The 27,013-nt window shown below is 38.9% G+C and overlaps 17 non-coding genes across 17 annotated transcripts; all 17 read right to left on the bottom strand.

Moving 5' to 3' along the window:
- Positions 1 to 2,592: 2,592 nt before the first annotated feature.
- On the bottom strand, positions 2,593 to 2,665 carry TRNAK-CUU (transfer RNA lysine (anticodon CUU)). The gene has a single exon. It is a non-coding gene; the product is annotated as a tRNA-Lys (tRNA).
- A 1,615-nt stretch (positions 2,666 to 4,280) lies between these two features.
- Positions 4,281 to 4,353, bottom strand: TRNAK-CUU (transfer RNA lysine (anticodon CUU)). The gene has a single exon. It is a non-coding gene; the product is annotated as a tRNA-Lys (tRNA).
- Positions 4,354 to 5,124: 771 nt separating this feature from the next.
- Positions 5,125 to 5,197, bottom strand: TRNAK-CUU (transfer RNA lysine (anticodon CUU)). Its single transcript has one exon. It is a non-coding gene; the product is annotated as a tRNA-Lys (tRNA).
- Positions 5,198 to 6,813: 1,616 nt separating this feature from the next.
- On the bottom strand, positions 6,814 to 6,886 carry TRNAK-CUU (transfer RNA lysine (anticodon CUU)). Its single transcript has one exon. It is a non-coding gene; the product is annotated as a tRNA-Lys (tRNA).
- A 4,147-nt stretch (positions 6,887 to 11,033) lies between these two features.
- On the bottom strand, positions 11,034 to 11,106 carry TRNAK-CUU (transfer RNA lysine (anticodon CUU)). Its single transcript has one exon. It is a non-coding gene; the product is annotated as a tRNA-Lys (tRNA).
- Positions 11,107 to 11,877: 771 nt separating this feature from the next.
- Positions 11,878 to 11,950, bottom strand: TRNAK-CUU (transfer RNA lysine (anticodon CUU)). The gene has a single exon. It is a non-coding gene; the product is annotated as a tRNA-Lys (tRNA).
- Positions 11,951 to 12,721: 771 nt separating this feature from the next.
- Positions 12,722 to 12,794, bottom strand: TRNAK-CUU (transfer RNA lysine (anticodon CUU)). The gene has a single exon. It is a non-coding gene; the product is annotated as a tRNA-Lys (tRNA).
- A 2,461-nt stretch (positions 12,795 to 15,255) lies between these two features.
- TRNAK-CUU (transfer RNA lysine (anticodon CUU)) lies at positions 15,256 to 15,328 on the bottom strand. The gene has a single exon. It is a non-coding gene; the product is annotated as a tRNA-Lys (tRNA).
- A 2,886-nt stretch (positions 15,329 to 18,214) lies between these two features.
- On the bottom strand, positions 18,215 to 18,287 carry TRNAA-AGC (transfer RNA alanine (anticodon AGC)). Its single transcript has one exon. It is a non-coding gene; the product is annotated as a tRNA-Ala (tRNA).
- Positions 18,288 to 18,632: 345 nt separating this feature from the next.
- On the bottom strand, positions 18,633 to 18,705 carry TRNAK-CUU (transfer RNA lysine (anticodon CUU)). Its single transcript has one exon. It is a non-coding gene; the product is annotated as a tRNA-Lys (tRNA).
- Positions 18,706 to 19,476: 771 nt separating this feature from the next.
- On the bottom strand, positions 19,477 to 19,549 carry TRNAK-CUU (transfer RNA lysine (anticodon CUU)). The gene has a single exon. It is a non-coding gene; the product is annotated as a tRNA-Lys (tRNA).
- A 771-nt stretch (positions 19,550 to 20,320) lies between these two features.
- Positions 20,321 to 20,393, bottom strand: TRNAK-CUU (transfer RNA lysine (anticodon CUU)). The gene has a single exon. It is a non-coding gene; the product is annotated as a tRNA-Lys (tRNA).
- A 771-nt stretch (positions 20,394 to 21,164) lies between these two features.
- Positions 21,165 to 21,237, bottom strand: TRNAK-CUU (transfer RNA lysine (anticodon CUU)). Its single transcript has one exon. It is a non-coding gene; the product is annotated as a tRNA-Lys (tRNA).
- Positions 21,238 to 21,590: 353 nt separating this feature from the next.
- On the bottom strand, positions 21,591 to 21,663 carry TRNAA-AGC (transfer RNA alanine (anticodon AGC)). Its single transcript has one exon. It is a non-coding gene; the product is annotated as a tRNA-Ala (tRNA).
- A 345-nt stretch (positions 21,664 to 22,008) lies between these two features.
- TRNAK-CUU (transfer RNA lysine (anticodon CUU)) lies at positions 22,009 to 22,081 on the bottom strand. Its single transcript has one exon. It is a non-coding gene; the product is annotated as a tRNA-Lys (tRNA).
- Positions 22,082 to 22,852: 771 nt separating this feature from the next.
- Positions 22,853 to 22,925, bottom strand: TRNAK-CUU (transfer RNA lysine (anticodon CUU)). The gene has a single exon. It is a non-coding gene; the product is annotated as a tRNA-Lys (tRNA).
- Positions 22,926 to 23,696: 771 nt separating this feature from the next.
- Positions 23,697 to 23,769, bottom strand: TRNAK-CUU (transfer RNA lysine (anticodon CUU)). Its single transcript has one exon. It is a non-coding gene; the product is annotated as a tRNA-Lys (tRNA).
- Between the last annotated feature and the right edge of the window lie 3,244 nt (positions 23,770 to 27,013).

Genomic DNA, 27,013 nt, shown 5'->3' with positions numbered 1-27,013 from the left:
AGGAGTGATATCACTGTATGTTAACCTAGACTCAGGCCCTACCTAATCTTGGAGATACATTTCTCATGAATGAGTAACCAAGGGAGATACAATTTTTAGGAGTTAGTGCATGTCTAATGCAAGATTAATCACCATATTATGAGAGCCAATGCTATCATCCAGCAAAAAATACTCGTTTTCGCCCAACGTGGGGCTCGAACCCACGACACTGAGATTAAGAGTCTCATGCTCTACCGACTGAGCTAGCCGGGCTCCCACTTAAATATGGTATGCAGACTCATCATTTTTTATTAAGGAAAACTGTTTCTGGATATTCCTCTGCTCTTGTTTTGCAAGGAACTTCACTTTTATACATCCTTCAGAGGAAAGAATGTCAAGTAAAATAAGACGAAATGAAAATGGAAGGTGTGAAATTTTCATTTTGAGATTGCATAAGAAATCAAATTCCTCTCACGTGCTATAGAATACCTAAACACTTTTGATTAAACCACTTTAGTTGTTATAATGACACCAAATTTGAAAGCCATCTGTGACTTTTCTGTTCTTACTCTGCAACAACCATGGCAATTACAAGTTAAAAAGTAAAATGTATGCAAATTTTAGAATGGAGAATGCAGGCATCGATCCCGCTACCTCTCGCATGCTAAGCGAGCGCTCTACCATTTGAGCTAATTCCCCTGTGTGCTCACTCAGCATCACATTTCAAAAGTAACGTTACTGCTGTCCACACTTTATTTTAAGTCTAATTGCCCATAACATGAGTGTTCAGTTCACTCCTAACTGATGCCTTAACTACACCTAGGGGATGTTTTACACTTCAGGTTGGCATGTTTAGTACTTGAATAGGAGTGATATCACTGTATGTTAACCTATACTCAGGCCCTACCTAATCTTGGAGATACATTTCTCATGAATGAGTAACCAAGGGAGATACAATTTTTAGGAGTTAGTGCATGTCTAATGCAAGATTAATCACCATATTATGAGAGCCAATGCTATCATCCAGCAAAAAATACTCGTTTTCGCCCAACGTGGATATTCCTCTGCTCTTGTTTTGCAAGGAACTTCACTTTTATACATCCTTCAGAGGAAAGAATGTCAAGTAAAATAAGACGAAATGAAAATGGAAGGTGTGAAATTTTCATTTTGAGATTGCATAAGAAATCAAATTCCTCTCACGTGCTATAGAATACCTAAAGACTTTTGATTAAACCACTTTAGTTGGTATAATGACACCAAATTTGAAAGCCATCTGTGACTTTTCTGTTCTTACTCTGCAACAACCATGGCAATTACAACTTAAAAAGTAAAATGTATGCAAATTTTAGAATGGAGAATGCGGGCATCGATCCCGCTACCTCTCGCATGCTAAGCGAGCGCTCTACCATTTGAGCTAATTCCCCTGTGTGCTCACTCAGCATCACATTTCAAAAGTAACGTTACTGCTGTCCACACTTTATTTTAAGTCTAATTGCCCATAACATGAGTGTTCAGTTCACTCCTAACTGATGCCTTAACTACACCTAGGGGATGTTTTACACTTCAGGTTGGCATGTTTAGTACTTGAATAGGAGTGATATCACTGTATGTTAACCTAGACTCAGGCCCTACCTAATCTTGGAGATACATTTCTCATGAATGAGTAACCAAGGGAGATACAATTTTTAGGAGTTAGTGCATGTCTAATGCAAGATTAATCACCATATTATGAGAGCCAATGCTATCATCCAGCAAAAAATACTCGTTTTCGCCCAACATGGGGCTCGAACCCACGACCCTGAGATTAAGAGTCTCATGCTCTACCGACTGAGCTAGCCGGGGTCCCACTTAAATATGGTATGCAGACTCATCATTTTTTATTAAGGAAAACTGTTTCTGGATATTCCTCTGCTCTTGTTTTGCAAGGAACTTCACTTTTATACATCCTTCAGAGGAAAGAATGTCAAGTAAAATAAGACGAAATGAAAATGGAAGGTGTGAAATTTTCATTTTGAGATTGCATAAGAAATCAAATTCCTCTCACGTGCTATAGAATACCTAAACACTTTTGATTAAACCACTTTAGTTGTTATAATGACACCAAATTTGAAAGCCATCTGTGACTTTTCTGTTCTTACTCTGCAACAACCATGGCAATTACAAGTTAAAAAGTAAAATGTATGCAAATTTTAGAATGGAGAATGCGGGCATCGATCCCGCTACCTCTCGCATGCTAAGCGAGCGCTCTACCATTTGAGCTAATTCCCCTGTGTGCTCACTCAGCATCACATTTCAAAAGTAACGTTACTGCTGTCCACACTTTATTTTAAGTCTAATTGCCCATAACATGAGTGTTCAGTTCACTCCTAACTGATGCCTTAACTACACCTAGGTGAAGTTTTACACTTCAGGTTGGCATGTTTAGTACTTGAATAGGAGTGATATCACTGTATGTTAACCTAGACTCAGGCCCTACCTAATCTTGGAGATACATTTCTCATGAATGAGTAACCAAGGGAGATACAATTTTTAGGAGTTAGTGCATGTCTAATGCAAGATTAATCACCATATTATGAGAGCCAATGCTATCATCCAGCAAAAAATACTCGTTTACGCCCAACGTGGGGCTCGAACCCACGACCCTGAGATTAAGAGTCTCATGCTCTACCGACTGAGCTAGCCGGGCTCCCACTTAAATATGGTATGCAGACTCATCATTTTTTATTAAGGAAAACTGTTTCTGGATATTCCTCTGCTCTTGTTTTGCAAGGAACTTCACTTTTATACATCCTTCAGAGGAAAGAATGTCAAGTAAAATAAGACGAAATGAAAATGGAAGGTGTGAAATTTTCATTTTGAGATTGCATAAGAAATCAAATTCCTCTCACGTGCTATAGAATACCTAAACACTTTTGATTAAACCACTTTAGTTGTTATAATGACACCAAATTTGAAAGCCATCTGTGACTTTTCTGTTCTTACTCTGCAACAACCATGGCAATTACAAGTTAAAAAGTAAAATGTATGCAAATTTTAGAATGGAGAATGCGGGCATCGATCCCGCTACCTCTCGCATGCTAAGCGAGCGCTCTACCATTTGAGCTAATTCCCCTGTGTGCTCACTCAGCATCACATTTCAAAAGTAACGTTGCTGCTGTCCACACTTTATTTTAAGTCTAATTGCCCATAACATGAGTGTTCAGTTCACTCCTAACTGATGCCTTAACTACACCTAGGGGATGTTTTACACTTCAGGTTGGCATGTTTAGTACTTGAATAGGAGTGATATCACTGTATGTTAACCTAGACTCAGGCCCTACCTAATCTTGGAGATACATTTCTCATGAATGAGTAACCAAGGGAGATACAATTTTTAGGAGTTAGTGCATGTCTAATGCAAGATTAATCACCATATTATGAGAGCCAATGCAATCATCCAGCAAAAAATACTCGTTTTCGCCCAACGTGGGGCTCGAACCCACGACCCTAAGATTAAGAGTCTCATGCTCTACCGACTGAGCTAGCCGGGCTCCCACTCAAATATGGTATGCAGACTCATCATTTTTTATTAAGGAAAACCGTTTCTGGATATTCCTCTGCTCTTGTTTTGCAAGGAACTTCACTTTTATACATCCTTCAGAGGAAAGAATGTCAAGTAAAATAAGACGAAATGAAAATGGAAGGTGTGAAATTTTCATTTTGAGATTGCATAAGAAATCAAATTCCTCTCACGTGCTATAGAATACCTAAACACTTTTGATTAAACCACTTTAGTTGTTATAATGACACCAAATTTGAAAGCCATCTGTGACTTTTCTGTTCTTACTCTGCAACAACCATGGCAATTACAAGTTAAAAAGTAAAATGTATGCAAATTTTAGAATGGAGAATGCAGGCATCGATCCCGCTACCTCTCGCATGCTAAGCGAGCGCTCTACCATTTGAGCTAATTCCCCTGTGTGCTCACTCAGCATCACATTTCAAAAGTAACGTTACTGCTGTCCACACTTTATTTTAAGTCTAATTGCCCATAACATGAGTGTTCAGTTCACTCCTAACTGATGCCTTAACTACACCTAGGGGATGTTTTACACTTCAGGTTGGCATGTTTAGTACTTGAATAGGAGTGATATCACTGTATGTTAACCTATACTCAGGCCCTACCTAATCTTGGAGATACATTTCTCATGAATGAGTAACCAAGGGAGATACAATTTTTAGGAGTTAGTGCATGTCTAATGCAAGATTAATCACCATATTATGAGAGCCAATGCTATCATCCAGCAAAAAATACTCGTTTTCGCCCAACGTGGGGCTCGAACCCACGACCCTGAGATTAAGAGTCTCATGCTCTACCGACTGAGCTAGCCGGGCTCCCACTTAAATATGGTATGCAGACTCATCATTTTTTATTAAGGAAAACTGTTTCTGGATATTCCTCTGCTCTTGTTTTGCAAGGAACTTCACTTTTATACATCCTTCAGAGGAAAGAATGTCAAGTAAAATAAGACGAAATGAAAATGGAAGGTGTGAAATTTTCATTTTGAGATTGCATAAGAAATCAAATTCCTCTCACGTGCTATAGAATACCTAAACACTTTTGATTAAACCACTTTAGTTGTTATAATGACACCAAATTTGAAAGCCATCTGTGACTTTTCTGTTCTTACTCTGCAACAACCATGGCAATTACAAGTTAAAAAGTAAAATGTATGCAAATTTAAGAATGGAGAATGCGGGCATCGATCCCGCTACCTCTCGCATGCTAAGCGAGCGCTCTACCATTTGAGCTAATTCCCCTGTGTGCTCACTCAGCATCACATTTCAAAAGTAACGTTACTGCTGTCCACACTTTATTTTAAGTCTAATTGCCCATAACATGAGTGTTCAGTTCACTCCTAACTGATGCCTTAACTACACCTAGGGGATGTTTTACACTTCAGGTTGGCATGTTTAGTACTTGAATAGGAGTGATATCACTGTATGTTAACCTAGACTCAGGCCCTACCTAATCTTGGAGATACATTTCTCATGAATGAGTAACCAAGGGAGATACAATTTTTAGGAGTTAGTGCATGTCTAATGCAAGATTAATCACCATATTATGAGAGCCAATGCAATCATCCAGCAAAAAATACTCGTTTTCGCCCAACGTGGGGCTCGAACCCACGACCCTGAGATTAAGAGTCTCATGCTCTACCGACTGAGCTAGCCGGGCTCCCACTCAAATATGGTATGCAGACTCATCATTTTTTATTAAGGAAAACCGTTTCTGGATATTCCTCTGCTCTTGTTTTGCAAGGAACTTCACTTTTATACATCCTTCAGAGGAAAGAATGTCAAGTAAAATAAGACGAAATGAAAATGGAAGGTGTGAAATTTTCATTTTGAGATTGCATAAGAAATCAAATTCCTCTCACGTGCTATAGAATACCTAAACACTTTTGATTAAACCACTTTAGTTGTTATAATGACACCAAATTTGAAAGCCATCTGTGACTTTTCTGTTCTTACTCTGCAACAACCATGGCAATTACAAGTTAAAAAGTAAAATGTATGCAAATTTTAGAATGGAGAATGCAGGCATCGATCCCGCTACCTCTCGCATGCTAAGCGAGCGCTCTACCATTTGAGCTAATTCCCCTGTGTGCTCACTCAGCATCACATTTCAAAAGTAACGTTACTGCTGTCCACACTTTATTTTAAGTCTAATTGCCCATAACATGAGTGTTCAGTTCACTCCTAACTGATGCCTTAACTACACCTAGGGGATGTTTTACACTTCAGGTTGGCATGTTTAGTACTTGAATAGGAGTGATATCACTGTATGTTAACCTATACTCAGGCCCTACCTAATCTTGGAGATACATTTCTCATGAATGAGTAACCAAGGGAGATACAATTTTTAGGAGTTAGTGCATGTCTAATGCAAGATTAATCACCATATTATGAGAGCCAATGCTATCATCCAGCAAAAAACTACTCGTTTTCGCCCAACGTGAGGCTCGAACCCACGACCCTGAGAATAAGAGTCTCATGCTCTACCGACTGAGCTAGCCGGGCTCCCACTTAAATATGGTATGCAGACTCATCATTTTTTATTAAGGAAAACCGTTTCTGGATATTCCTCTGCTCTTGTTTTGCAAGGAACTTCACTTTTATACATCCTTCAGAGGAAAGAATGTCAAGTAAAATAAGACGAAATGAAAATGGAAGGTGTGAAATTTTCATTTTGAGATTGCATAAGAAATCAAATTCCTCTCACGTGCTATAGAATACCTAAACACTTTTGATTAAACCACTTTAGTTGTTATAATGACACCAAATTTGAAAGCCATCTGTGACTTCTCTGTTCTTACTCTGCAACAACCATGGCAATTACAAGTTAAAAAGTAAAATGTATGCAAATTTTAGAATGGAGAATGCGGGCATCGATCCCGCTACCTCTCGCATGCTAAGCGAGCGCTCTACCATTTGAGCTAATTCCCCTGTGTGCTCACTCAGCATCACATTTCAAAAGTAACGTTACTGCTGTCCACACTTTATTTTAAGTCTAATTGCCCATAACATGAGTGTTCAGTTCACTCCTAACTGATGCCTTAACTACACCTAGGTGATGTTTTACACTTCAGGTTGGCATGTTTAGTACTTGAATAGGAGTGATATCACTGTATGTTAACCTAGACTCAGGCCCTACCTAATCTTGGAGATACATTTCTCATGAATGAGTAACCAAGGGAGGTACAATTTTTAGGAGTTAGTGCATGTCTAATGCAAGATTAATCACCATATTATGAGAGCCAATGCTATCATCCAGCAAAAAATACTCATTTTCGCCCAACGTGGGGCTCGAACCCACGACCCTGAGATTAAGAGTCTCATGCTCTACCGACTGAGCTAGCCGGGCTCCCACTTAAATATGGTATGCAGACTCATCATTTTTTATTAAGGAAAACTGTTTCTGGATATTCCTCTGCTCTTGTTTTGCAAGGAACTTCACTTTTATACATCCTTCAGAGGAAAGAATGTCAAGTAAAATAAGACGAAATGAAAATGGAAGGTGTGAAATTTTCATTTTGAGATTGCATAAGAAATCAAATTCCTCTCACGTGCTATAGAATACCTAAACACTTTTGATTAAACCACTTTAGTTGTTATAATGACACCAAATTTGAAAGCCATCTGTGACTTTTCTGTTCTTACTCTGCAACAACCATGGCAATTACAAGTTAAAAAGTAAAATGTATGCAAATTTTAGAATGGAGAATGCGGGTATCGATCCCGCTACCTCTCGCATGCTAAGAGATCGCTCTACCATTTGAGCTAATTCCCCTGTGTGCTCACTCTGCATCACATTTCAAAAGTAACGTTACTGCTGTCCACACTTTATTTTAAGTCTAATTGCCCATAACATGAGTGTTCAGTTCACTCCTAACTGATGCCTTAACTACACCTAGGTGATGTTTTACACTTCAGGTTGGCATGTTTAGTACTTGAATAGGAGTGATATCACTGTATGTTAACCTAGACTCAGGCCCTACCTAATCTTGGAGATACATTTCTCATGAATGAGTAACCAAGGGAGATACAATTTTTAGGAGTTAGTGCATGTCTAATGCAAGATTAATCACCATATTATGAGAGCCAATGCAATCATCCAGCAAAAAATACTCGTTTTCGCCCAACGTGGGGCTCGAACCCACGACCCTGAGATTAAGAGTCTCATGCTCTACCGACTGAGCTAGCCGGACTCCCACTTAAATATGGTATGCAGACTCATCATTTTTTATTAAGGAAAACTGTTTCTGGATATTCCTCTGCTCTTGTTTTGCAAGGAACTTCACTTTTATACATCCTTCAGAGGAAAGAATGTCAAGTAATATAAGACGAAATGAAAATGGAAGGTGTGAAATTTTCATTTTGAGATTGCATAAGAAATCAAATTCCTCTCACGTGCTATAGAATACCTAAACACTTTTGATTAAACCACTTTAGTTGTTATAATGACACCAAATTTGAAAGCCATCTGTGACTTTTCTGTTCTTACTCTGCAACAACCATGGCAATTACAAGTTAAAAAGTAAAATGTATGCAAATTTTAGAATGGAGAATGCGGGCATCGATCCCGCTACCTCTCGCATGCTAAGCGAGCGCTCTACCATTTGAGCTAATTCCCCTGTGTGCTCACTCAGCATCACATTTCAAAAGTAACGTTACTGCTGTCCACACTTTATTTTAAGTCTAATTGCCCATAACATGAGTGTTCAGTTCACTCCTAACTGATGCCTTAACTACACCTAGGGGATGTTTTACACTTCAGGTTGGCATGTTTAGTACTTGAATAGGAGTGATATCACTGTATGTTAACCTAGACTCAGGCCCTACCTAATCTTGGAGATACATTTCTCATGAATAAGTAACCAAGGGAGATACAATTTTTAGGAGTTAGTGCATGTCTAATGCAAGATTAATCACCATATTATGAGAGCCAATGCAATCATCCAGCAAAAAATACTCGTTTTCGCCCAACGTGGGGCTCAAACCCACGACCCTGAGATTAAGAGTCTCATGCTCTACCGACTGAGCTAGCCGGGCTCCCACTTAAATATGGTATGCAGACTCATCATTTTTTATTAAGGAAAACTGTTTCTGGATATTCCTCTGCTCTTGTTTTGCAAGGAACTTCACTTTTATACATCCTTCAGAGGAAAGAATGTCAAGTAAAATAAGACGAAATGAAAATGGAAGGTGTGAAATTTTCATTTTGAGATTGCATAAGAAATCAAATTCCTCTCACGTGCTATAGAATACCTAAACACTTTTGATTAAACCACTTTAGTTGTTATAATGACACCAAATTTGAAAGCCATCTGTGACTTTTCTGTTCTTACTCTGCAACAACCATGGCAATTACAAGTTAAAAAGTAAAATGTATGCAAATTTTAGAATGGAGAATGCGGGCATCGATCCAGCTACCTCTCGCATGCTAAGCGAGCGCTCTACCATTTGAGCTAATTCCCCTGTGTGCTCACTCAGCATCACATTTCAAAAGTAACGTTACTGCTGTCCACACTTTATTTTAAGTCTAATTGCCCATAACATGAGTGTTCAGTTCACTCCTAACTGATGCCTTAACTACACCTAGGTGATGTTTTACACTTCAGGTTGGCATGTTTAGTACTTGAATAGGAGTGATATCACTGTATGTTAACCTAGACTCAGGCCCTACCTAATCTTGGAGATACATTTCTCATGAATGAGTAACCAAGGGAGATACAATTTTTAGGAGTTAGTGCATGTCTAATGCAAGATTAATCACCATATTATGAGAGCCAATGCTATCACCCAGCAAAAAATACTCGTTTTCGCCCAACGTGGGGCTCGAACCCACGACCCTGAGATTAAGAGTCTCATGCTCTACCGACTGAGCTAGCCGGACTCCCACTTAAATATGGTATGCAGACTCATCATTTTTTATTAAGGAAAACTGTTTCTGGATATTCCTCTGCTCTTGTTTTGCAAGGAACTTCACTTTTATACATCCTTCAGAGGAAAGAATGTCAAGTAATATAAGACGAAATGAAAATGGAAGGTGTGAAATTTTCATTTTGAGATTGCATAAGAAATCAAATTCCTCTCACGTGCTATAGAATACCTAAACACTTTTGATTAAACCACTTTAGTTGTTATAATGACACCAAATTTGAAAGCCATCTGTGACTTTTCTGTTCTTACTCTGCAACAACCATGGCAATTACAAGTTAAAAAGTAAAATGTATGCAAATTTTAGAATGGAGAATGCGGGCATCGATCCCGCTACCTCTCGCATGCTAAGCGAGCGCTCTACCATTTGAGCTAATTCCCCTGTGTGCTCACTCAGCATCACATTTCAAAAGTAACGTTACTGCTGTCCACACTTTATTTTAAGTCTAATTGCCCATAACATGAGTGTTCAGTTCACTCCTAACTGATGCCTTAACTACACCTAGGGGATGTTTTACACTTCAGGTTGGCATGTTTAGTACTTGAATAGGAGTGATATCACTGTATGTTAACCTAGACTCAGGCCCTACCTAATCTTGGAGATACATTTCTCATGAATAAGTAACCAAGGGAGATACAATTTTTAGGAGTTAGTGCATGTCTAATGCAAGATTAATCACCATATTATGAGAGCCAATGCAATCATCCAGCAAAAAATACTCGTTTTCGCCCAACGTGGGGCTCAAACCCACGACCCTGAGATTAAGAGTCTCATGCTCTACCGACTGAGCTAGCCGGGCTCCCACTTAAATATGGTATGCAGACTCATCATTTTTTATTAAGGAAAACTGTTTCTGGATATTCCTCTGCTCTTGTTTTGCAAGGAACTTCACTTTTATACATCCTTCAGAGGAAAGAATGTCAAGTAAAATAAGACGAAATGAAAATGGAAGGTGTGAAATTTTCATTTTGAGATTGCATAAGAAATCAAATTCCTCTCACGTGCTATAGAATACCTAAACACTTTTGATTAAACCACTTTAGTTGTTATAATGACACCAAATTTGAAAGCCATCTGTGACTTTTCTGTTCTTACTCTGCAACAACCATGGCAATTACAAGTTAAAAAGTAAAATGTATGCAAATTTTAGAATGGAGAATGCGGGCATCGATCCAGCTACCTCTCGCATGCTAAGCGAGCGCTCTACCATTTGAGCTAATTCCCCTGTGTGCTCACTCAGCATCACATTTCAAAAGTAACGTTACTGCTGTCCACACTTTATTTTAAGTCTAATTGCCCATAACATGAGTGTTCAGTTCACTCCTAACTGATGCCTTAACTACACCTAGGTGATGTTTTACACTTCAGGTTGGCATGTTTAGTACTTGAATAGGAGTGATATCACTGTATGTTAACCTAGACTCAGGCCCTACCTAATCTTGGAGATACATTTCTCATGAATGAGTAACCAAGGGAGATACAATTTTTAGGAGTTAGTGCATGTCTAATGCAAGATTAATCACCATATTATGAGAGCCAATGCTATCATCCAGCAAAAAATACTCGTTTTCGCCCAACGTGGGGCTCGAACCCACGACCCTGAGATTAAGAGTCTCATGCTCTACCGACTGAGCTAGCCGGGCTCCCACTTAAATATGGTATGCAGACTCATCATTTTTTATTAAGGAAAACTGTTTCTGGATATTCCTCTGCTCTTGTTTTGCAAGGAACTTCACTTTTATACATCCTTCAGAGGAAAGAATGTCAAGTAAAATAAGACGAAATGAAAATGGAAGGTGTGAAATTTTCATTTTGAGATTGCATAAGAAATCAAATTCCTCTCACGTGCTATAGAATACCTAAACACTTTTGATTAAACCACTTTAGTTGTTATAATGACACCAAATTTGAAAGCCATCTGTGACTTTTCTGTTCTTACTCTGCAACAACCATGGCAATTACAAGTTAAAAAGTAAAATGTATGCAAATTTAAGAATGGAGAATGCGGGCATCGATCCCGCTACCTCTCGCATGCTAAGCGAGCGCTCTACCATTTGAGCTAATTCCCCTGTGTGCTCACTCAGCATCACATTTCAAAAGTAACGTTACTGCTGTCCACACTTTATTTTAAGTCTAATTGCCCATAACATGAGTGTTCAGTTCACTCCTAACTGATGCCTTAACTACACCTAGGGGATGTTTTACACTTCAGGTTGGCATGTTTAGTACTTGAATAGGAGTGATATCACTGTATGTTAACCTAGACTCAGGCCCTACCTAATCTTGGAGATACATTTCTCATGAATGAGTAACCAAGGGAGATACAATTTTTAGGAGTTAGTGCATGTCTAATGCAAGATTAATCACCATATTATGAGAGCCAATGCTATCATCCAGCAAAAAATACTCGTTTTCGCCCAACGTGGGGCTCGAACCCACGACCCTGAGATTAAGAGTCTCATGCTCTACCGACTGAGCTAGCCGGGCTCCCACTTAAATATGGTATGCAGACTCATCATTTTTTATTAAGGAAAACTGTTTCTGGATATTCCTCTGCTCTTGTTTTGCAAGGAACTTCACTTTTATACATCCTTCAGAGGAAAGAATGTCAAGTAAAATAAGACGAAATGAAAATGGAAGGTGTGAAATTTTCATTTTGAGATTGCATAAGAAATCAAATTCCTCTCACGTGCTATAGAATACCTAAACACTTTTGATTAAACCACTTTAGTTGTTATAATGACACCAAATTTGAAAGCCATCTGTGACTTTTCTGTTCTTACTCTGCAACAACCATGGCAATTACAAGTTAAAAAGTAAAATGTATGCAAATTTAAGAATGGAGAATGCGGGCATCGATCCCGCTACCTCTCGCATGCTAAGCGAGCGCTCTACCATTTGAGCTAATTCCCCTGTGTGCTCACTCAGCATCACATTTCAAAAGTAACGTTACTGCTGTCCACACTTTATTTTAAGTCTAATTGCCCATAACATGAGTGTTCAGTTCACTCCTAACTGATGCCTTAACTACACCTAGGGGATGTTTTACACTTCAGGTTGGCATGTTTAGTACTTGAATAGGAGTGATATCACTGTATGTTAACCTAGACTCAGGCCCTACCTAATCTTGGAGATACATTTCTCATGAATGAGTAACCAAGGGAGATACAATTTTTAGGAGTTAGTGCATGTCTAATGCAAGATTAATCACCATATTATGAGAGCCAATGCAATCATCCAGCAAAAAATACTCGTTTTCGCCCAACGTGGGGCTCGAACCCACGACCCTGAGATTAAGAGTCTCATGCTCTACCGACTGAGCTAGCCGGGCTCCCACTCAAATATGGTATGCAGACTCATCATTTTTTATTAAGGAAAACCGTTTCTGGATATTCCTCTGCTCTTGTTTTGCAAGGAACTTCACTTTTATACATCCTTCAGAGGAAAGAATGTCAAGTAAAATAAGACGAAATGAAAATGGAAGGTGTGAAATTTTCATTTTGAGATTGCATAAGAAATCAAATTCCTCTCACGTGCTATAGAATACCTAAACACTTTTGATTAAACCACTTTAGTTGTTATAATGACACCAAATTTGAAAGCCATCTGTGACTTTTCTGTTCTTACTCTGCAACAACCATGGCAATTACAAGTTAAAAAGTAAAATGTATGCAAATTTTAGTATGGAGAATGCAGGCATCGATCCCGCTACCTCTCGCATGCTAAGCGAGCGCTCTACCATTTGAGCTAATTCCCCTGTGTGCTCACTCAGCATCACATTTCAAAAGTAACGTTACTGCTGTCCACACTTTATTTTAAGTCTAATTGCCCATAACATGAGTGTTCAGTTCACTCCTAACTGATGCCTTAACTACACCTAGGGGATGTTTTACACTTCAGGTTGGCATGTTTAGTACTTGAATAGGAGTGATATCACTGTATGTTAACCTATACTCAGGCCCTACCTAATCTTGGAGATACATTTCTCATGAATGAGTAACCAAGGGAGATACAATTTTTAGGAGTTAGTGCATGTCTAATGCAAGATTAATCACCATATTATGAGAGCCAATGCTATCATCCAGCAAAAAACTACTCGTTTTCGCCCAACGTGAGGCTCGAACCCACGACCCTGAGAATAAGAGTCTCATGCTCTACCGACTGAGCTAGCCGGGCTCCCACTTAAATATGGTATGCAGACTCATCATTTTTTATTAAGGAAAACCGTTTCTGGATATTCCTCTGCTCTTGTCTTGCAAGGAACTTCACTTTTATACATCCTTCAGAGGAAAGAATGTCAAGTAAAATAAGACGAAATGAAAATGGAAGGTGTGAAATTTTCATTTTGAGATTGCATAAGAAATCAAATTCCTCTCACGTGCTATAGAATACCTAAACACTTTTGATTAAACCACTTTAGTTGTTATAATGACACCAAATTTGAAAGCCATCTGTGACTTTTCTGTTCTTACTCTGCAACAACCATGGCAATTACAAGTTAAAAAGTAAAATGTATGCAAATTTTAGAATGGAGAATGCGGGCATCGATCCCGCTACCTCTCGCATGCTAAGCGAGCGCTCTACCATTTGAGCTAATTCCCCTGTGTGCTCACTCAGCATCACATTTCAAAAGTAACGTTACTGCTGTCCACACTTTATTTTAAGTCTAATTGCCCATAACATGAGTGTTCAGTTCACTCCTAACTGATGCCTTAACTACACCTAGGTGATGTTTTACACTTCAGGTTGGCATGTTTAGTACTTGAATAGGAGTGATATCACTGTATGTTAACCTATACTCAGGCCCTACCTAATCTTGGAGATACATTTCTCATGAATGAGTAACCAAGGGAGATACAATTTTTAGGAGTTAGTGCATGTCTAATGCAAGATTAATCACCATATTATGAGAGCCAATGCTATCATCCAGCAAAAAACTACTCGTTTTCGCCCAACGTGAGGCTCGAACCCACGACCCTGAGAATAAGAGTCTCATGCTCTACCGACTGAGCTAGCCGGGCTCCCACTTAAATATGGTATGCAGACTCATCATTTTTTATTAAGGAAAACCGTTTCTGGATATTCCTCTGCTCTTGTTTTGCAAGGAACTTCACTTTTATACATCCTTCAGAGGAAAGAATGTCAAGTAAAATAAGACGAAATGAAAATGGAAGGTGTGAAATTTTCATTTTGAGATTGCATAAGAAATCAAATTCCTCTCACGTGCTATAGAATACCTAAACACTTTTGATTAAACCACTTTAGTTGTTATAATGACACCAAATTTGAAAGCCATCTGTGACTTTTCTGTTCTTACTCTGCAACAACCATGGCAATTACAAGTTAAAAAGTAAAATGTATGCAAATTTTAGAATGGAGAATGCGGGCATCGATCCCGCTACCTCTCGCATGCTAAGCGAGCGCTCTACCATTTGAGCTAATTCCCCTGTGTGCTCACTCAGCATCACATTTCAAAAGTAACGTTACTGCTGTCCACACTTTATTTTAAGTCTAATTGCCCATAACATGAGTGTTCAGTTCACTCCTAACTGATGCCTTAACTACACCTAGGTGATGTTTTACACTTCAGGTTGGCATGTTTAGTACTTGAATAGGAGTGATATCACTGTATGTTAACCTAGACTCAGGCCCTACCTAATCTTGGAGATACATTTCTCATGAATGAGTAACCAAGGGAGGTACAATTTTTAGGAGTTAGTGCATGTCTAATGCAAGATTAATCACCATATTATGAGAGCCAATGCTATCATCCAGCAAAAAATACTCATTTTCGCCCAACGTGGGGCTCGAACCCACGACCCTGAGATTAAGAGTCTCATGCTCTACCGACTGAGCTAGCCGGGCTCCCACTTAAATATGGTATGCAGACTCATCATTTTTTATTAAGGAAAACTGTTTCTGGATATTCCTCTGCTCTTGTTTTGCAAGGAACTTCACTTTTATACATCCTTCAGAGGAAAGAATGTCAAGTAAAATAAGACGAAATGAAAATGGAAGGTGTGAAATTTTCATTTTGAGATTGCATAAGAAATCAAATTCCTCTCACGTGCTATAGAATACCTAAACACTTTTGATTAAACCACTTTAGTTGTTATAATGACACCAAATTTGAAAGCCATCTGTGACTTTTCTGTTCTTACTCTGCAACAACCATGGCAATTACAAGTTAAAAAGTAAAATGTATGCAAATCTTAGAATGGAGAATGCGGGCATCGATCCCGCTACCTCTCGCATGCTAAGCGAGCGCTCTACCATTTGAGCTAATTCCCCTGTGTGCTCACTCAGCATCACATTTCAAAAGTAACGTTACTGCTGTCCACACTTTATTTTAAGTCTAATTGCCCATAACATGAGTGTTCAGTTCACTCCTAACTGATGCCTTAACTACACCTAGGTGATGTTTTACACTTCAGGTTGGCATGTTTAGTACTTGAATAGGAGTGATATCACTGTATGTTAACCTAGACTCAGGCCCTACCTAATCTTGGAGATACATTTCTCATGAATGAGTAACCAAGGGAGATACAATTTTTAGGAGTTAGTGCATGTCTAATGCAAGATTAATCACCATATTATGAGAGCCAATGCAATCATCCAGCAAAAAATACTCGTTTTCGCCCAACGTGGGGCACGAACCCACGACCCTGAGATTAAGAGTCTCATGCTCTACCGACTGAGCTAGCCGGGCTCCCACTCAAATATGGTATGCAGACTCATCATTTTTTATTAAGGAAAACCGTTTCTGGATATTCCTCTGCTCTTGTTTTGCAAGGAACTTCACTTTTATACATCCTTCAGAGGAAAGAATGTCAAGTAAAATAAGACGAAATGAAAATGGAAGGTGTGAAATTTTCATTTTGAGATTGCATAAGAAATCAAATTCCTCTCACGTGCTATAGAATACCTAAACACTTTTGATTAAACCACTTTAGTTGTTATAATGACACCAAATTTGAAAGCCATCTGTGACTTTTCTGTTCTTACTCTGCAACAACCATGGCAATTACAAGTTAAAAAGTAAAATGTATGCAAATTTTAGAATGGAGAATGCAGGCATCGATCCCGCTACCTCTCGCATGCTAAGCGAGCGCTCTACCATTTGAGCTAATTCCCCTGTGTGCTCACTCAGCATCACATTTCAAAAGTAACGTTACTGCTGTCCACACTTTATTTTAAGTCTAATTGCCCATAACATGAGTGTTCAGTTCACTCCTAACTGATGCCTTAACTACACCTAGGGGATGTTTTACACTTCAGGTTGGCATGTTTAGTACTTGAATAGGAGTGATATCACTGTATGTTAACCTATACTCAGGCCCTACCTAATCTTGGAGATACATTTCTCATGAATGAGTAACCAAGGGAGATACAATTTTTAGGAGTTAGTGCATGTCTAATGCAAGATTAATCACCATATTATGAGAGCCAATGCTATCATCCAGCAAAAAACTACTCGTTTTCGCCCAACGTGAGGCTCGAACCCACGACCCTGAGAATAAGAGTCTCATGCTCTACCGACTGAGCTAGCCGGGCTCCCACTTAAATATGGTATGCAGACTCATCATTTTTTATTAAGGAAAACCGTTTCTGGATATTCCTCTGCTCTTGTTTTGCAAGGAACTTCACTTTTATACATCCTTCAGAGGAAAGAATGTCAAGTAAAATAAGACGAAATGAAAATGGAAGGTGTGAAATTTTCATTTTGAGATTGCATAAGAAATCAAATTCCTCTCACGTGCTATAGAATACCTAAACACTTTTGATTAAACCACTTTAGTTGTTATAATGACACCAAATTTGAAAGCCATCTGTGACTTTTCTGTTCTTACTCTGCAACAACCATGGCAATTACAAGTTAAAAAGTAAAATGTATGCAAATTTTAGAATGGAGAATGCGGGCATCGATCCCGCTACCTCTCGCATGCTAAGCGAGCGCTCTACCATTTGAGCTAATTCCCCTGTGTGCTCACTCAGCATCACATTTCAAAAGTAACGTTACTGCTGTCCACACTTTATTTTAAGTCTAATTGCCCATAACATGAGTGTTCAGTTCACTCCTAACTGATGCCTTAACTACACCTAGGTGATGTTTTACACTTCAGGTTGGCATGTTTAGTACTTGAATAGGAGTGATATCACTGTATGTTAACCTAGACTCAGGCCCTACCTAATCTTGGAGATACATTTCTCATGAATGAGTAACCAAGGGAGGTACAATTTTTAGGAGTTAGTGCATGTCTAATGCAAGATTAATCACCATATTATGAAAGCCAATGCTATCATCCAGCAAAAAATACTCATTTTCGCCCAACGTGGGGCTCGAACCCACGACCCTGAGATTAAGAGTCTCATGGTCTACCGACTGAGCTAGCCGGGCTCCCACTTAAATATGGTATGCAGACTCATCATTTTTTATTAAGGAAAACTGTTTCTGGATATTCCTCTGCTCTTGTTTTGCAAGGAACTTCACTTTTATACATCCTTCAGAGGAAAGAATGTCAAGTAAAATAAGACGAAATGAAAATGGAAGGTGTGAAATTTTCATTTTGAGATTGCATAAGAAATCAAATTCCTCTCACGTGCTATAGAATACCTAAACACTTTTGATTAAACCACTTTAGTTGTTATAATGACACCAAATTTGAAAGCCATCTGTGACTTTTCTGTTCTTACTCTGCAACAACCATGGCAATTACAAGTTAAAAAGTAAAATGTATGCCAATTTTAGAATGGAGAATGCGGGTATCGATCCCGCTACCTCTCGCATGCTAAGCGAGCGCTCTACCATTTGAGCTAATTCCCCTGTGTGCTCACTCTGCATCACATTTCAAAAGTAACGTTACTGCTGTCCACACTTTATTTTAAGTCTAATTGCCCATAACATGAGTGTTCAGTTCACTCCTAACTGATGCCTTAACTACACCTAGGTGATGTTTTACACTTCAGGTTGGCATGTTTAGTACTTGAATAGGAGTGATATCACTGTATGTTAACCTAGACTCAGGCCCTACCTAATCTTGGAGATACATTTCTCATGAATGAGTAACCAAGGGAGATACAATTTTTAGGAGTTAGTGCATGTCTAATGCAAGATTAATCACCATATTATGAGAGCCAATGCAATCATCCAGCAAAAAATACTCGTTTTCGCCCAACGTGGGGCTCGAACCCACGACCCTGAGATTAAGAGTCTCATGCTCTACCGACTGAGCTAGCCGGGCTCCCACTTAAATATGGTATGCAGACTCATCATTTTTTATTAAGGAAAACCGTTTCTGGATATTCCTCTGCTCTTGTTTTGCAAGGAACTTCACTTTTATACATCCTTCAGAGGAAAGAATGTCAAGTAAAATAAGACGAAATGAAAATGGAAGGTGTGAAATTTTCATTTTGAGATTGCATAAGAAATCAAATTCCTCTCACGTGCTATAGAATACCTAAACACTTTTGATTAAACCACTTTAGTTGTTATAATGACACCAAATTTGAAAGCCATCTGTGACTTTTCTGTTCTTACTCTGCAACAACCATGGCAATTACAAGTTAAAAAGTAAAATGTATGCAAATTTTAGAATGGAGAATGCGGGCATCGATCCCGCTACCTCTCGCATGCTAAGCGAGCGCTCTACCATTTGAGCTAATTCCCCTGTGTGCTCACTCAGCATCACATTTCAAAAGTAACGTTACTGCTGTCCACACTTTATTTTAAGTCTAATTGCCCATAACATGAGTGTTCAGTTCACTCCTAACTGATGCCTTAACTACACCTAGGGGATGTTTTACACTTCAGGTTGGCATGTTTAGTACTTGAATAGGAGTGATATCACTGTATGTTAACCTAGACTCAGGCCCTACCTAATCTTGGAGATACATTTCTCATGAATGAGTAACCAAGGGAGATACAATTTTTAGGAGTTAGTGCATGTCTAATGCAAGATTAATCACCATATTATGAGAGCCAATGCTATCATCCAGCAAAAAATACTCGTTTTCGCCCAACGTGGGGCTCGAACCCACGACCCTGAGATTAAGAGTCTCATGCTCTACCGACTGAGCTAGCCGGGCTCCCACTTAAATATGGTATGCAGACTCATCATTTTTTATTAAGGAAAACTGTTTCTGGATATTCCTCTGCTCTTGTTTTGCAAGGAACTTCACTTTTATACATCCTTCAGAGGAAAGAATGTCAAGTAAAATAAGACGAAATGAAAATGGAAGGTGTGAAATTTTCATTTTGAGATTGCATAAGAAATCAAATTCCTCTCACGTGCTATAGAATACCTAAACACTTTTGATTAAACCACTTTAGTTGTTATAATGACACCAAATTTGAAAGCCATCTGTGACTTTTCTGTTCTTACTCTGCAACAACCATGGCAATTACAAGTTAAAAAGTAAAATGTATGCAAATTTTAGAATGGAGAATGCGGGCATCGATCCCGCTACCTCTCGCATGCTAAGCGAGCGCTCTACCATTTGAGCTAATTCCCCTGTGTGCTCACTCAGCATCACATTTCAAAAGTAACGTTACTGCTGTCCACACTTTATTTTAAGTCTAATTGCCCATAACATGAGTGTTCAGTTCACTCCTAACTGATGCCTTAACTACACCTAGGTGATGTTTTACACTTCAGGTTGGCATGTTTAGTACTTGAATAGGAGTGATATCACTGTATGTTAACCTAGACTCAGGCCCTACCTAATCTTGGAGATACATTTCTCATGAATGAGTAACCAAGGGAGATACAATTTTTAGGAGTTAGTGCATGTCTAATGCAAGATTAATCACCATATTATGAGAGCCAATGCAATCATCCAGCAAAAAATACTCGTTTTCGCCCAACGTGGGGCTCGAACCCACGACCCTGAGATTAAGAGTCTCATGCTCTACCGACTGAGCTAGCCGGGCTCCCACTCAAATATGGTATGCAGACTCATCATTTTTTATTAAGGAAAACCGTTTCTGGATATTCCTCTGCTCTTGTTTTGCAAGGAACTTCACTTTTATACATCCTTCAGAGGAAAGAATGTCAAGTAAAATAAGACGAAATGAAAATGGAAGGTGTGAAATTTTCATTTTGAGATTGCATAAGAAATCAAATTCCTCTCACGTGCTATAGAATACCTAAACACTTTTGATTAAACCACTTTAGTTGTTATAATGACACCAAATTTGAAAGCCATCTGTGACTTTTCTGTTCTTACTCTGCAACAACCATGGCAATTACAAGTTAAAAAGTAAAATGTATGCAAATTTTAGAATGGAGAATGCGGGCATCGATGCCGCTACCTCTCGCATGCTAAGCGAGCGCTCTACCATTTGAGCTAATTCCCCTGTGTGCTCACTCAGCATCACATTTCAAAAGTAACGTTACTGCTGTCCACACTTTATTTTAAGTCTAATTGCCCATAACATGAGTGTTCAGTTCACTCCTAACTGATGCCTTAACTACACCTAGGGGATGTTTTACACTTCAGGTTGGCATGTTTAGTACTTGAATAGGAGTGATATCACTGTATGTTAACCTATACTCAGGCCCTACCTAATCTTGGAGATACATTTCTCATGAATGAGTAACCAAGGGAGATACAATTTTTAGGAGTTAGTGCATGTCTAATGCAAGATTAATCACCATATTATGAGAGCCAATGCTATCATCCAGCAAAAAATACTCGTTTTCGCCCAACGTGGGGCTCGAACCCACGACCCTGAGATTAAGAGTCTCATGCTCTACCGACTGAGCTAGCCGGGCTCCCACTTAAATATGGTATGCAGACTCATCATTTTTTATTAAGGAAAACTGTTTCTGGATATTCCTCTGCTCTTGTTTTGCAAGGAACTTCACTTTTATACATCCTTCAGAGGAAAGAATGTCAAGAAAAATAAGACGAAATGAAAATGGAAGGTGTGAAATTTTCATTTTGAGATTGCATAAGAAATCAAATTCCTCTCACGTGCTATAGAATACCTAAACACTTTTGATTAAACCACTTTAGTTGTTATAATGACACCAAATTTGAAAGCCATCTGTGACTTTTCTGTTCTTACTCTGCAACAACCATGGCAATTACAAGTTAAAAAGTAAAATGTATGCCAATTTTAGAATGGAGAATGCGGGTATCGATCCCGCTACCTCTCGCATGCTAAGCGAGCGCTCTACCATTTGAGCTAATTCCCCTGTGTGCTCACTCTGCATCACATTTCAAAAGTAACGTTACTGCTGTCCACACTTTATTTTAAGTCTAATTGCCCATAACATGAGTGTTCAGTTCACTCCTAACTGATGCCTTAACTACACCTAGGTGATGTTTTACACTTCAGGTTGGCATGTTTAGTACTTGAATAGGAGTGATATCACTGTATGTTAACCTAGACTCAGGCCCTACCTAATCTTGGAGATACATTTCTCATGAATGAGTAACCAAGGGAGATACAATTTTTAGGAGTTAGTGCATGTCTAATGCAAGATTAATCACCATATTATGAGAGCCAATGCAATCATCCAGCAAAAAATACTCGTTTTCGCCCAACGTGGGGCTCGAACCCACGACCCTGAGATTAAGAGTCTCATGCTCTACCGACTGAGCTAGCCGGGCTCCCACTTAAATATGGTATGCAGACTCATCATTTTTTATTAAGGAAAACCGTTTCTGGATATTCCTCTGCTCTTGTTTTGCAAGGAACTTCACTTTTATACATCCTTCAGAGGAAAGAATGTCAAGTAAAATAAGACGAAATGAAAATGGAAGGTGTGAAATTTTCATTTTGAGATTGCATAAGAAATCAAATTCCTCTCACGTGCTATAGAATACCTAAACACTTTTGATTAAACCACTTTAGTTGTTATAATGACACCAAATTTGAAAGCCATCTGTGACTTTTCTGTTCTTACTCTGCAACAACCATGGCAATTACAAGTTAAAAAGTAAAATGTATGCAAATTTTAGAATGGAGAATGCGGGCATCGATCCCGCTACCTCTCGCATGCTAAGCGAGCGCTCTACCATTTGAGCTAATTCCCCTGTGTGCTCACTCAGCATCACATTTCAAAAGTAACGTTACTGCTGTCCACACTTTATTTTAAGTCTAATTGCCCATAACATGAGTGTTCAGTTCACTCCTAACTGATGCCTTAACTACACCTAGGGGATGTTTTACACTTCAGGTTGGCATGTTTAGTACTTGAATAGGAGTGATATCACTGTATGTTAACCTAGACTCAGGCCCTACCTAATCTTGGAGATACATTTCTCATGAATGAGTAACCAAGGGAGATACAATTTTTAGGAGTTAGTGCATGTCTAATGCAAGATTAATCACCATATTATGAGAGCCAATGCTATCATCCAGCAAAAAATACTCGTTTTCGCCCAACGTGGGGCTCGAACCCACGACCCTGAGATTAAGAGTCTCATGCTCTACCGACTGAGCTAGCCGGGCTCCCACTTAAATATGGTATGCAGACTCATCATTTTTTATTAAGGAAAACTGTTTCTGGATATTCCTCTGCTCTTGTTTTGCAAGGAACTTCACTTTTATACATCCTTCAGAGGAAAGAATGTCAAGTAAAATAAGACGAAATGAAAATGGAAGGTGTGAAATTTTCATTTTGAGATTGCATAAGAAATCAAATTCCTCTCACGTGCTATAGAATACCTAAACACTTTTGATTAAACCACTTTAGTTGTTATAATGACACCAAATTTGAAAGCCATCTGTGACTTTTCTGTTCTTACTCTGCAACAACCATGGCAATTACAAGTTAAAAAGTAAAATGTATGCAAATTTTAGAATGGAGAATGCGGGCATCGATCCCGCTACCTCTCGCATGCTAAGCGAGCGCTCTACCATTTGAGCTAATTCCCCTGTGTGCTCACTCAGCATCACATTTCAAAAGTAACGTTACTGCTGTCCACACTTTATTTTAAGTCTAATTGCCCATAACATGAGTGTTCAGTTCACTCCTAACTGATGCCTTAACTACACCTAGGGGATGTTTTACACTTCAGGTTGGCATGTTTAGTACTTGAATAGGAGTGATATCACTGTATGTTAACCTAGACTCAGGCCCTACCTAATCTTGGAGATACATTTCTCATGAATGAGTAACCAAGGGAGATACAATTTTTAGGAGTTAGTGCATGTCTAATGCAAGATTAATCACCATATTATGAGAGCCAATGCAATCATCCAGCAAAAAATACTCGTTTTCGCCCAACGTGGGGCTCGAACCCACGACCCTGAGATTAAGAGTCTCATGCTCTACCGACTGAGCTAGCCGGGCTCCCACTCAAATATGGTATGCAGACTCATCATTTTTTATTAAGGAAAACCGTTTCTGGATATTCCTCTGCTCTTGTTTTGCAAGGAACTTCACTTTTATACATCCTTCAGAGGAAAGAATGTCAAGTAAAATAAGACGAAATGAAAATGGAAGGTGTGAAATTTTCATTTTGAGATTGCATAAGAAATCAAATTCTTCTCACGTGCTATAGAATACCTAAACACTTTTGATTAAACCACTTTAGTTGTTATAATGACACCAAATTTGAAAGCCATCTGTGACTTTTCTGTTCTTACTCTGCAACAACCATGGCAATTACAAGTTAAAAAGTAAAATGTATGCAAATTTTAGAATGGAGAATGCGGGCATCGATCCCGCTACCTCTCGCATGCTAAGCGAGCGCTCTACCATTTGAGCTAATTCCCCTGTGTGCTCACTCAGCATCACATTTCAAAAGTAACGTTACTGCTGTCCACACTTTATTTTAAGTCTAATTGCCCATAACATGAGTGTTCAGTTCACTCCTAACTGATGCCTTAACTACACCTAGGTGATGTTTTACACTTCAGGTTGGCATGTTTAGTACTTGAATAGGAGTGATATCACTGTATGTTAACCTAGACTCAGGCCCTACCTAATCTTGGAGATACATTTCTCATGAATGAGTAACCAAGGGAGATACAATTTTTAGGAGTTAGTGCATGTCTAATGCAAGATTAATCACCATATTATGAGAGCCAATGCTATCATCCAGCAAAATATACTCGTTTTCGCCCAACGTGGGGCTTGAACCCACGACCCTGAGATTAAGAGTCTCATGCTCTACCGACTGAGCTAGCCGGGCTCCCACTTAAATATGGTATGCAGACTCATCATTTTTTATTAAGGAAAACTGTTTCTGGATATTCCTCTGCTCTTGTTTTGCAAGGAACTTCACTTTTATACATCCTTCAGAGGAAAGAATGTCAAGTAAAATAAGACGAAATGAAAATGGAAGGTGTGAAATTTTCATTTTGAGATTGCATAAGAAATCAAATTCCTCTCACGTGCTATAGAATACCTAAACACTTTTGATTAAACCACTTTAGTTGTTATAATGACACCAAATTTGAAAGCCATCTGTGACTTTTCTGTTCTTACTCTGCAACAACCATGGCAATTACAAGTTAAAAAGTAAAATGTATGCAAATTTTAGAATGGAGAATGCGGGCATCGATCCCGCTACCTCTCGCATGCTAAGCGAGCGCTCTACCATTTGAGCTAATTCCCCTGTGTGCTCACTCAGCATCACATTTCAAAAGTAACGTTACTGCTGTCCACACTTTATTTTAAGTCTAATTGCCCATAACATGAGTGTTCAGTTCACTCCTAACTGATGCCTTAACTACACCTAGGTGATGTTTTACACTTCAGGTTGGCATGTTTAGTACTTGAATAGGAGTGATATCACTGTATGTTAACCTAGACTCAGGCCCTACCTAATCTTGGAGATACATTTCTCATGAATGAGTAACCAAGGGAGGTACAATTTTTAGGAGTTAGTGCATGTCTAATGCAAGATTAATCACCATATTATGAGAGCCAATGCTATCATCCAGCAAAAAATACTCGTTTTCGCCCAACGTGGGGCTCGAACCCACGACACTGAGATTAAGAGTCTCATGCTCTACCGACTGAGCTAGCCGGGCTCCCACTTAAATATGGTATGCAGACTCATCATTTTTTATTAAGGAAAACTGTTTCTGGATATTCCTCTGCTCTTGTTTTGCAAGGAACTTCACTTTTATACATCCTTCAGAGGAAAGAATGTCAAGAAAAATAAGACGAAATGAAAATGGAAGGTGTGAAATTTTCATTTTGAGATTGCATAAGAAATCATTTCCTCTCACGTGCTATAGAATACCTAAACACTTTTGATTAAACCACTTTAGTTGTTATAATGACACCAAATTTGAAAGCCATCTGTGACTTTTCTGTTCTTACTCTGCAACAACCATGGCAATTACAAGTTAAAAAGTAAAATGTATGCAAATTTTAGAATGGAGAATGCGGGCATCGATCCCGCTACCTCTCGCATGCTAAGCGAGCGCTCTACCATTTGAGCTAATTCCCCTGTGTGCTCACTCAGCATCACATTTCAAAAGTAACGTTACTGCTGTCCACACTTTATTTTAAGTCTAATTGCCCATAACATGAGTGTTCAGTTCACTCCTAACTGATGCCTTAACTACACCTAGGTGATGTTTTACACTTCAGGTTGGCATGTTTAGTACTTGAATAGGAGTGATATCACTGTATGTTAACCTAGACTCAGGCCCTACCTAATCTTGGAGATACATTTCTCATGAATGAGTAACCAAGGGAGGTACAATTTTTAGGAGTTAGTGCATGTCTAATGCAAGATTAATCACCATATTATGAGAGCCAATGCTATCATCCAGCAAAAAATACTCGTTTTCGCCCAACGTGGGGCTCGAACCCACAACCCTGAGATGAAGAGTCTCATGCTCTACCGACTGAGCTAGCCGGGCTCCCACTTAAATATGGTATGCAGACTCATCATTTTTTATTAAGGAAAACTGTTTCTGGATATTCCTCTGCTCTTGTTTTGCAAGGAACTTCACTTTTATACATCCTTCAGAGGAAAGAATGTCAAGAAAAATAAGACGAAATGAAAATGGAAGGTGTGAAATTTTCATTTTGAGATTGCATAAGAAATCAAATTCCTCTCACGTGCTATAGAATACCTAAACACTTTTGATTAAACCACTTTAGTTGTTATAATGACACCAAATTTGAAAGCCATCTGTGACTTTTCTGTTCTTACTCTGCAACAACCATGGCAATTACAAGTTAAAAAGTAAAATGTATGCAAATTTTAGAATGGAGAATGCGGGCATCGATCCCGCTACCTCTCGCATGCTAAGCGAGCGCTCTACCATTTGAGCTAATTCCCCTGTGTGCTCACTCAGCATCACATTTCAAAAGTAACGTTACTGCTGTCCACACTTTATTTTAAGTCTAATTGCCCATAACATGAGTGTTCAGTTCACTCCTAACTGATGCCTTAGCTACACCTAGGTGATGTTTTACACTTCAGGTTGGCATGTTTAGTACTTGAATAGGAGTGATATCACTGTATGTTAACCTAGACTCAGGCCCTACCTAATCTTGGAGATACATTTCTCATGAATGAGTAACCAAGGGAGATACAATTTTTAGGAGTTAGTGCATGTCTAATGCA

The sequence above is a fragment of the Triturus cristatus genome, chromosome 4_1 (assembly GCF_964204655.1).
Source record: "Triturus cristatus chromosome 4_1, aTriCri1.1, whole genome shotgun sequence".
NCBI lineage: Eukaryota > Metazoa > Chordata > Amphibia > Caudata > Salamandridae > Triturus > Triturus cristatus.
The sequence above is the reverse complement of the archived record's forward strand: the minus strand, read 5'-3'. Positions and strand labels throughout refer to the sequence as shown.